The 10,177-nt window shown below is 35.3% G+C and overlaps 3 long non-coding RNA genes across 3 annotated transcripts; 2 read left to right on the top strand and 1 right to left on the bottom strand.

The window, feature by feature from the left end:
• Window positions 1-3,185: 3,185 nt before the first annotated feature.
• On the top strand, window positions 3,186-4,105 carry LOC104266776. The gene is made up of 3 exons (XR_717711.2): window positions 3,186-3,312; window positions 3,596-3,637; window positions 3,989-4,105. It is a non-coding gene; the product is annotated as an uncharacterized LOC104266776 (long non-coding RNA).
• Window positions 4,106-5,353: 1,248 nt separating this feature from the next.
• On the bottom strand, window positions 5,354-5,975 carry LOC100177693. Its single transcript, XR_182280.4, has 4 exons — window positions 5,855-5,975; window positions 5,690-5,736; window positions 5,465-5,569; window positions 5,354-5,405 (listed from the first exon to the last, which is right to left on the bottom strand). It is a non-coding gene; the product is annotated as an uncharacterized LOC100177693 (long non-coding RNA).
• Window positions 5,976-7,929: 1,954 nt separating this feature from the next.
• Window positions 7,930-8,551, top strand: LOC100180037. Its single transcript, XR_182279.4, has 4 exons — window positions 7,930-8,052; window positions 8,169-8,215; window positions 8,336-8,440; window positions 8,500-8,551. It is a non-coding gene; the product is annotated as an uncharacterized LOC100180037 (long non-coding RNA).
• Window positions 8,552-10,177: the final 1,626 nt, after the last annotated feature.

Genomic DNA, 10,177 nt, shown 5'->3' with positions numbered 1-10,177 from the left:
TACGCGACAGGACGTTATATATACGTGGCAAGTCGTTAGTTATACGTGGAAAGTCGTTGGATATACGTGGCAAGTTGTTAGAAATACGTGGCAGGTCGTTAGATATACGTGGCAAGTCGTTAGAAATACGTGGCAGGTCGTTAGATATTCGTGGCAAGTCGTTAGTTATACGTGGAAAGTCGTTAGATGTACGTGGCAAGTCGTTAGATATACGTGGCAAGTATTGAATATACGTGGCAAGTCGTTAGATGTACGTGGTAAGTTGTTAGATATACGTGGCAAGTCGTTAGATATGCATGGCAAGTCATTAGATGTACGTGGCAAGTTGTTAGATTTGCGCGGCAATACGTATTGCAGGTCGTTAGATATACGTGGCAAGTTTGTTAGATATACGTGGCAAGCTGTTGCATATGCGTGGCAAGTTGTTAGTTATACGTGATAAGTCGTTAGGTATACGTGGCAAGTTGTAACAACGAGGGTGAGAACGAAACATGTCACCCATGCTAAAACGAATGCGCTGATAAGACAACTTGTACAATAGAAGCGATATACGTTTCTAAATCCGAACACAATGTATAGCTGATTCAGTAAGCATATGGCAAATCACGCTTGCGACCACACAGCGTAGTATACCAGCATGAATGGAATGAATGTAACTTACTTTATTCTCGGCGTGGCCGGAAAACAACAGTCGTTATAACACTGTGTTCATACACCTCGTGCCAGCTTACGAGTTACCATGTCTGTTACTTTGTAGGTGAGTATTTTTTTATGACTGATAATTTGGACAACACATTAGTTACCACTGGGTTGCAGCAATTGCCGTTTGGTGTCTTGCCCAAAGACACATACGCCCACAATGGTTGCAGCGACGAGCCTTGATGGCTAAATTTTCGTGGAAAATCGTAAAAACAAAATCGTAAAGCTTTAGTGCTGGGTAGTATAGAGCAGCACGAATAAAAATTTATAATATTAAATCTACAGCATGAACCACACACTTGAATTCTGCTTTGCTTTATTTGCTTATATCAAGTTGCTGATGGTTGGCCAAAAGGTGGCAGGCGAGGTAGTGGTTAGGACACAGATGCTGGAAGTGGAAAGGATGGCAGTGCCTTTGGTTGTGCCAAGTCATCGATATGTGTTTTATTTAAACTGAAAGAATGTAGGTATAAAAAATATAATTTAGATAATAAATGTATAAACCCAGCTTTTTAACTCCAGCCAGCTGCAGAAATGATATTTTATGACATTTCATCGTATGTAGTTCTATAATTGTAAATAGTAGGCTGGGGAAGATGGGACACCTTATCATTCTATTTTCTCGTCCCATTTGGTAGTAAACAACGAAAAATTAAATCATTAAAAAAACCGTATCTCACGACTCCCATAGACCGTTGTTAATTGTGTAAAACTCGATCAGGATATTTGAATATTTTGAGCTAAAAATGTCCACTTCTCCGATCCCTACTATATATTCTATTTGAACAAGGCGTGCAGAGTTGATTAACTAAGTAGTCATGCCCACTGCTGCAATCTATGTACCTTCAAACACGAATCTACAATAAATATATACTTTCGAGTCTTGTTCAACACAGACTTAACACTGGCTGAGCCGTCCTTATAATCGAGGCTATAGATATTCAAAAAGGACAATTATAATTAGACCCTACGAGATTTAGGGTAGCGTTCAACTTACGGCGTCAGGAGACTCGCACGCCGCAACAGATCGGAGCGGAACAACTCTCCAGCGACACTTAGTTAGGGCTACCAACGTTAATCAAATTGCTGCACATCAAATTAACGTAGTGTAACGTTTTATATCTTGTATTGCCAATCGGCCCGTGCACGCGATAATACAACCAAGGGGAAACCGAATGTCACTTAACAAAACCATGCGATCGACTCTTAAAAACACAACGGTTCACGCAAAACATAAAGATCATGAAAATATAAAACAGTAAAGTACCATACGAACACATCATTACAACATATCATTACAGTAGCCTAAACACTAATTCGGACCAATTAACAACGCTCTTTCAGGTGAAGGGGCTATGGTTATATAAATATGCTTTATATTTTAGGCAGAGATAAAACATTTCAATGTGGCAAAGTGAATGAAAGTAAGCTGTTTCTGGTTCTGAATCTAGGTTTAGGTTATTTATCGTATAACCTTCGACCCATTTGAGAGATATGGTAAAGTGTTGGGTTTAGCAACTCATTTTACGCTTAATGCATGGACGTGTATATGTGGAACCAAGAATGATAAGAATAGTAAAGTACGATGGGGGAAGATGGGACACATTTTTATTATATTTTCTCGTTGCCTTTGTTAGTAAACAAAGAACATTCAAAAAATTATAAAACCGTATCCTCACGACTCAAATATACCATTGTTAATTGTTTAAAACATGATTGGGATATTTCGACATTATGTGCAAAAACGGTCCCATTTTACCCCACAGGACGAGTAGACACGACCCCTACAATGGGGAAGTCGGTTTTAAAGTGCATTGACCCGAAGATTGGGTCAATAATGTTCCAAATCAGCAGGATTTGTATTTCACACCAGAAAAGCTTCACAGGTCTTTGCAAACGCCGGTATAATGTACGAAGAAATAAACTGTTTTCTGTAATTTTAATTGACCCTTTAGAGAACCATCGGAACGAAGGGCTTTTGTGAGTTTCTAACATGTCACGCTATGCAGCCATTTTGCAACTATTTAGAATTTGAGTTTTGTTCCCATGATATACAACAATGTGAGATATAATCTGTAATATCCTGATTGCCTAAAGTGACTAACATGGGAAACATACTTGGCAAAACGCAACTAGTGGGAACGGAACTTCATGGTGAAGCCGAACTATTGTTCTTCAGTTTTAGTTTGCATTCTCACGGCACAACAAACGCAAGAAATTATTAGGTATTTTCTATTTTCCTGTAACAAAATACAATAATCATGAAAAACGTTACAGTGAATTGCGCTGCTGAGCCATTGCATTGTGGCAGTATCTTGCACAGAGGAAGTAATTTAAAAAAGATCACACGTAAAAACAGATATAAGCGGGACGGGCTTTCGAGCAGCAGAGTTTTGCAACGTGTTGCTTTATATATGCGTTTACAATTAGTTTAATGTGAGCTACGTAATTGTGTTTGATGCTTTTTTATTTGGTTTGCTTTACAGATGAATAAGTCAGCACTATTATTTCTTCTTATCGGACTTCTCTTCCTCACAAATACCAGCAACGGCGTAAGTAATTGGCGTCGTCGACGGAGATGGGTTTGGGACATGAAAAGCGAAATGCAGGATCGTGAGTAGAAAAAATTGGCACAAGTTGGATACCATTATAGCACTGAAATTCTATTAAACTTGTTTAGGTTTATTTACAGGGCTACGGTCACATAATCCTGTTTTTTTTTGTTATTACCAAATGACACTGAAAATAAATTATATTTTTGCGGGGCTATGATTATACAATTTCAGTTAAATGTGAATTATTTTCAAACAGAAAAAAAATCGGGAAAGATATTTATAAAATAGACAAAGAGTAAATTAACCAGTTTGTTTACATTTAAACAAATTTTACTTTTTAGTTAAAGATTCCGAAGGTGAAAAATACTGGAGTGACAAACTCGGTAAGTGTGAATTATTTTAAAGTCAACGACGTGTGAAACTTCCTTTTTCTTTGCCTGGCGGAAATACGTCTTTCTAACACGGTTGTTCTCAATAATTCGTCTCGTATTGGCCTACAATTGACCAAACGTCTAACTTTGTATGAGTCCTTTTTTTCTGTATGACTATCACTTGCCAATCAATTAGTGACGACTGACAGCAGCGACAACCCTTTATCAGGCGCGCTAACCATGCACTGAGCCACGGCGGCGGTTAAATAGCCACCTTTTACAGTACTGCACTTTTTATGTTCTAAGTATAGAAAGTCCTGTATGGTATTTTTACCATTATGCTCACACTTACATGATTCACAGCTGATCGCGTGATGGGAAACGTTGAATGAACAAGATGATGGCCAAAGGTTGAATAATTAATAAACGTGACTCACATGAACGTTTTAATATCAATCAGAAATAAATTCAACCACGGCAGTTTGAGTATGTTATTTAACTTACAAATAAATATAAAAAGCAGTTTGGTGATAAAAAAAACTAATTCGACAACATTTGGAGTATTTAGTATAGTAGGGCGGAGAAAGACGGGACACCTTTAGGGCATACTATCCAAATATTCTGATCGTGTTTCAAATAATTAACAATGGTCTATAGAAGTCATGAGGACACGGTTTTATAATTTTTTCTATGTTCTTGGTTTACTACTAAATTGGACTAGAAAACGGAAGGAAAAGTGTCTCATCTTTTCCCATCCTACTATATAATTGAGGGCAAAACGGGACACATGAACACATATTGCCCAATATTTCCAAAATCAAAACATATGGCGGTTTTTAGGTGACACCACGAATTAGTACTATCATTCGTTTAATAATTGGCAAAAATTTAACAAAAATATATTAAAGCATACGAGGAGTTATTTAACGATTTGCACGAGGACAGTTTAAAATCTGTTTTAATGTTGAATAAATGATTTTATTGTTAGGAATAAATACCACGAAAAAATACTAAACGTTTGAAAATCAAGTTTAAACATTCGTTTTTTGCTCAACTGTAGCGTTTCTTAAACTGGGGGTAAATTTACCCCTAGGGTAAATTCCTCGTATTTAGCGGGTAAATGAGCTACCAATCAAAATCCACATCAGTTGACGGGACAGAAAATTTGTGCCAATTGTAGTACTTCTCAAGACATTGAACAACTCGTTGCCAAAAAGCAAGCGCATACGTCGCATTAAATATAACTGATGTAATTAGTTGTTTTCGCTTTTTAATAAATGAGCGACATATTACATATTGGGGGTAAATCTGATAAGCATCTTTGTTAAAAGGGTAAAGCATAAAACAAGTTTAAGAACCCATGCATTATGTAATTAAATCCTAACAACTCTAAATGAGCATTAATATTTTAACGATTGTCGTCATTAATATTTTTAACGAGCTCAATACGAGAACGAATATTTTAACGAGCTATTACCAGGTATGTTCTGAACCAATTAAAACAAGAATATATCTTAAAATTATTTTTGGTCGCGTATTTTCCTCTGTGCGGTTTATTTCGTTCGTTTACCTACACTCTATCTCTCTAAACCTACAGTAATATAATTGTAATTTACTTTATCTTCGCCTGGCGGGGTAATGAGTCATTATAACACGGGTGTTCTGTTTCATACACCTCAAGCTTACAAGTTCCTACAATGCAATATTAGAAAAAAACACAACTAAATATACATTTTATTTCCGTTTATTGAGTCAACATTTGGTCTAATGACAAGTTCACCTGTATCAAGATAGTATTGAAATAATAAAGTATGAGATAAAAATAAAACACGTCCTCACTAGTGGTTGATTTTTATTGCTCCCACCAGATTACATCTTTAGCCATTTTGTTGCTCCAATGATCCTTTGCAGCTTTTCGCATTAGGCGTTCAGCGTCGGCGGCAACTGACAAAAAATAATGAATGTAATTTATTTATCTTTGCATGGAGGTGTAACGACAGTTGTTTCAACACAGGACATGGCTGATACAGAATATTGAGTTTATAAAATGAAACTTTAACTTACTTTCATCGCCCATCTCAGGAGGAAACTGTGGCTCGGCACCTTTGCGTCTGAAAACATTTATCTTATATTATATGTTGACAAATAATACTAAAAGTAAATACTTCCAATACAGGTTAAAATAAAAAAACCGTTTGGAAAATATAGCAAACAACTTTAAATACTTACTCGTTCCAATGGAAGGCCATGGAGACTTGAACTGACATCAAGAGAAGAAGAGCAAAAACAATCTTTCGATCCATTTCGTTGAGATTTGTCTGGAATGCGTTGTCGCGTTGATGATTATGTGGTCGCTTTTTATATTCTCAAACCGCGGTTAATTCCACCGATGATAAACGGTGAGAACGCCTCCTGTTTCTACTTTATAATTTGAATACTCCAATGCGGAGTTGCGACTGGTGGTTGATGATGTAATCTTTTAAACATCATGAACGTTCAAACTTTAACCGAACGTTAAACGTCTGTGTTATGGCAAGTGGTTAGTTAACTCTCGAGATGACCCACCATGCAAGGATCAATAAATAAATATGATGAACTAGTAAAGCCTTGCTGTTGCTACCAGGACGCAGTTTTAGAAGTAGGTTTTCCGCCCCGTGAATTGTTAACAAGAGATGTCCAATTACCATTTTCTACATTATTTGCTGGCTTCAAGCATTTTATAATCGCTATCAAGTTAAACTGTTCTTAACTTAAGTTTTTTTTACTAAACCAATTTAGACAATCCAACTGCGGCGATTAAGCAAGAGCAATTTTATTTAAACGTGTTACCATATAACCATAATATGGTAGTAGCATCGAACTTTAATTTACACGTTAAATAAAATTTGACAATATTGCAAAACTTGTCCAAGTAGAAACTCAGTGTATGTTAACACTTGTGTTTAAAATGTAATGCTTTTAAATTGACAATAAAATTTCAATCATGTTTTGCAGTTACTTTTGTAAAACATTTATTTAAAGATTGCGATTATTTCAAAAATGTCTTTTTAGAACTGTTTATATTCAGACAGCAGTATAATGTTAATGCTGTTTCCAAGAATGTAATTCTAACTTTGGTTGTTTTGCAACGTTATGTTCCTACTCCTTCATATAGGAGCGTGTCTTGTTGTTTCAATGCAGTTTTCACATAACAACACTCAGCAACAAGTGTAGTATGTAAATTAGGAAAGAAGCTTGTTTTAACAGTATATACTGACGTTGTCAATCAAAATTTATTAGTTCCACTTCGGTTGTTTCTTAGTAGAATCATTTGCATTTAAACGTTGTAGTTCTTCCTTGAAAAGATTTTGCAACGTTGGCAAAACATCCTCAACTCTTCGAATCAATTTGCGTTTCTAACTATAGAAGTGCAAGCTACTGATTTACATACTACACTTGTTAATCAGTAATGTTATGTGAAAACTGCTTTAATAACAAGACACGCTCCTATATGAAGAGTAGGAACATAACGTTGCAAAACAACTAAAGTTAGAATTACATTCTTCCAAACAGCATTAAAGTTATACTGCTGTCTGAATATAAACAGTTTTAAAACAATTTTTGTACTAATCGCAATCTTTAAATAAATGTTCCACAAAAGTAACTGCGAAACATGATTGAAATTTCTTTGTCCATTTAAAAGCGTTACATTTCAACCACAACTGTTAACATACACTGAGTTTCTACTTGGGCAAATTTTGCTATATTGTCAAATTTTCTTAAGCGTGAAAATTAAAGTTCGATGCTGATGCTACCATATTTTGTTGGAGCCTACGTGTCATATGGTAACACGTTTAAATGAAATTGCTCTTGCTCAATCGCTGCAGTGGGACTCTCTAAATTGGTTTAGTAAAAAAAACTTAACTTACGAACATTTTAACTTGATAGCGATTACGAAATGCATGAAGCCAGCAAATAATGTAGAAAATGGTAATTGGACATCTCTTGTTAACAATTCACGGGGCGGAAAACCTACTTCTAAAATTGCGTCCTGGTAGCAACAGCAAGACATTATTAGTTGATCATATTTATTTATTGATCCTTGCATGATGATGGGTCAACTCGAGAGTTAACTAACCACTTGACAAAACACAGACGTTTAACGTTCGGTTAAAGTTTGAACGTTCATGATGTTTAAAAGATTACATCATCAACCACCAGTCGCCACTCCGCATTGGAGTATTCAAATCATAAAGTAGAAACAGGAGGCGTTCTCACCGCTTATCATCGGTGGAATTAACCGCAGTTTGAGAATATAAAAGGGACCACACCGACCACATAATCATCAACGCATTCCAGACAAATCTCAACGAAATGGATCGAAAGATTGTTTTTGCTCTTCTTCTCTTGATGTCGGTTCAAGTCTCCATGGCCTTCCATTGGAACGAGTAAGTATTTAAAGTTGTTTGCTATATTTTCCAAAAGCTTTTTATTTCAACCTGTATTGGAAGTATTTACTTTTAGTAATATTTGTCAACATATAATATAAGATAAATGTTTTCAGACGCAAAGGTGCCGAGCCACAGTTTCCTCCTGAGATGGGCGATGAAAGTAAGTTAAAGTTTCATTTTATAAACTCAATATTCTGTATCAGCCATGTCCTGTGTTGAAACAACTGTCGTTGCACCTCCATGCAAAGATAAATAAATTACATTCATTATTTTTTGTCAGTTGCCGCCGACGCTGAACGCCTAATGCGAAAAGCTGCAAAGGATCATTGGAGCAACAAAATGGCAAAAGATGTAATCTGGTGGGAGCAATAAAAATCAACCACTAGTGAGGACGTGTTTTAATTTTATCTCATACTTTATTATTTCAATACTATCTTGATACAGGTGAACTTGTCATTTGACCAAATGTTGACCCAATAAACAGAAATAAAATGTGTATTTAGTTGTGTTTTTTCTAATATTGCATTGTATAGGAACTTGTAAGCTTGAGGTGTATGAAATAGAACACCCGTGTTATAATGACTCAATATCCCGCCAGGCGAGGACAAAGTAAATTACAATTATATTACTGTAGGTTTAGAGGGCTAACGTTGAGTGCATGAAATAAAAGCACCGAAAAGTTTTATATTGAAGTATACTTTTGTTTAAAATAATTCAAAACTTATATCTGGCATTAAATCGTTAGAATATTCGTTCCCGTATTAAAGCTGAAACGACAATCGTTGAAAATACCAATACTTTTTCAGTTTGTGGGGATTTAATTATACAATGCTTTGATATTATTACTTTTAAATGTGACGATAAAATGGAATAGGGAGCACGAACCATCTTACCCCAACCCGCCATTGGTTTTTCCACCTACAAAACGTATTTTATTTCTGAATAAACAAACCAGATTTCGGTAGCAACAGTTGCAATATCGGGTGAATCATTATAACTGCTTAATGAGACTGAAGATCCAACTAAATCATTCGTGATTCATTGGTTATTTGTAAACGGACATGATGTGTATGAAACGGAACACCCCTGTTATAACGACACCCATTTTCCTGCAACGCGATGTTGCTACTAAATATGAAGTAAACTTAAGAATAGCTCTGGTAAAAATGTTTATTCTGTTGCATTAACCGTTTGTGTGTCATCCAACGAGACTTCATCAGAGTATATAGTACTGTGGGTAATTAAAATGAATACCGTTGTAGCACGTATTATCTCATATTTTCTAACCGTATTTTAAACAATTAACAACGTTCTTCAAAGTCACGAAGATATGAATATATAATTATGTAAATATACTTTGTTTACTACCAAATGGGACGAGAAAATAGATTAAAAACATTGACCACTTTTTTTTAACAAACAAATTTCCCGATAAGTCATATCGAATATTTCAATTCTGTAATGGCTAAAATCGGTTACTGTAGCGATACCGACGTCTTATTAAGCCACAGTTTTGACAAATTACACACTGTGTATACTCTTTAAAACCCTGTAAGAAATGCATAGTTCTTACGTGTTGTTCTCATCTTAATATACTGACGTTGTCAATCAAAAACTATAATTTCAACCTAAGTCGTTTCTTTCTATAATCATTTGCATTTAAACGTTGTAGTTCTTCCTTGAAAGTATTTTGCAACGTTGGCAAAACATCCTCATCTCTTCGAATCAATTTGCGTTTCTATAACTATAGAAGTGCAAGCTACTGATTTACATACAACGCTTGTTAATCAGTAATGTTATGTGAAAAACTGCGTTAAAATAACAAGACACGCTCCTATATGAAGAGTAGGAACATAACGTTGCAAAACAACTTAAGTTAGAATTACAATCTTCCAAACAGCATTAACGTTATACTGCTGTCTGAATATAAACAATTTTTGTACTAATCGCAATCTTTAAATAAATGTTCCACAAAAGTAGTTCTAAAGCACAATTGAAATTTTGTGTCCATTCAAAAGCGTTACATTTAAAAACGTTGCAAAACAACTAAAGTTATTACATTCTTTAAGAAGACATTAGACTTAACGTTATAATGCTGATTACACTTTAGAATTAAATTATT

The sequence above is a fragment of the Ciona intestinalis genome, unplaced genomic scaffold (assembly GCF_000224145.3).
Source record: "Ciona intestinalis unplaced genomic scaffold, KH HT001244.1, whole genome shotgun sequence".
Lineage (NCBI taxonomy): Eukaryota > Metazoa > Chordata > Ascidiacea > Phlebobranchia > Cionidae > Ciona > Ciona intestinalis.
Note: the sequence above shows the minus strand (reverse complement) of the source record. Positions and strands in the feature narration are given on the sequence as shown.